We start from the raw sequence: 1,027 nt of genomic DNA, 5'->3' as shown, positions 1-1,027 counted from the left end.
GGGGGGGGAGCATGTCCACCCTGATTACCTAATCTTGTTTACCTCATCTAGGATGTTTTCATCCTGAGATTCCCTATTCCTATACCTTTGTCCTATACTGGGGGCCTTTGCCCTACTTGTCCTATACTGGGGGTGTTTGCCCTGTTTACCTAATCTGATTTACCTAATCGTGTTTCCCCAAACTTGGGTGTGTACATCCTATGGCTTTCTAATTCTTTATGCCTTTTTAACCCATCAATGCAGGCTCAAGGAATTCCTAAGCATATTCCCCACATAATAGTAAAACAATGTAAAAAATGATAGACATAATGTGTGACATTTCATAATTTAAATAAAACCTGTATCAGAAGACTGTGGCATCTGTGTCAAAATAGAGACATAGATTAATGGATCAAACAGTAAATTCAGAAACAGATCCACATATAATCAATTTATTTTCTACAAAAGTGCCAAGAACTTCAATGTGGGAAATAATTACATTTTGAGAAAATTGCAGTGATATAATTGGGTATACATGTTAAAAATGACATCAGACTCTTACTTTATACCATAGAGGAAATTAAAGGAAATATGTTATAAAAATAAATGTCAAGCTTGAAACTATACAACTTAGAAAATCTTACTGATCTTCACTAAGGCAAATTTTTCTTAAATAGAATGCAAATGTCTGAACTGCAAAAGAAAACAAGAATTATATATAAAATTTGCTTGATCAGTACTTAAAACATCTGCTTTTCAAGAACAAAGAAATGAGAAGGGAAACCACAGCTTTGGAAGGGTGGTTGGTTGGAGGGACAGAGAAATATCTGCAATACACTTGCCTTGATAAAAAAATATGTGTGAAAATAAAGAAAATATCACTTAACATGAGGTTGGGGAGCCCTGAAGGAGGAGCTCTCACGAACATACTACTTGCAGCCTGCATAATAAGTAAAAATAAGGAAGATGAAAATTGTATTGACAAAGGTGGACGTTTTTCACATAGAAATTTCATCTCCTAGGGCGCCTGGGTGGCTCAGTCCGTTAG

This window comes from Suricata suricatta, chromosome 13, assembly GCF_006229205.1.
Source record: "Suricata suricatta isolate VVHF042 chromosome 13, meerkat_22Aug2017_6uvM2_HiC, whole genome shotgun sequence".
NCBI lineage: Eukaryota > Metazoa > Chordata > Mammalia > Carnivora > Herpestidae > Suricata > Suricata suricatta.
The sequence above is the reverse complement of the archived record's forward strand: the minus strand, read 5'-3'. Positions refer to the sequence as shown.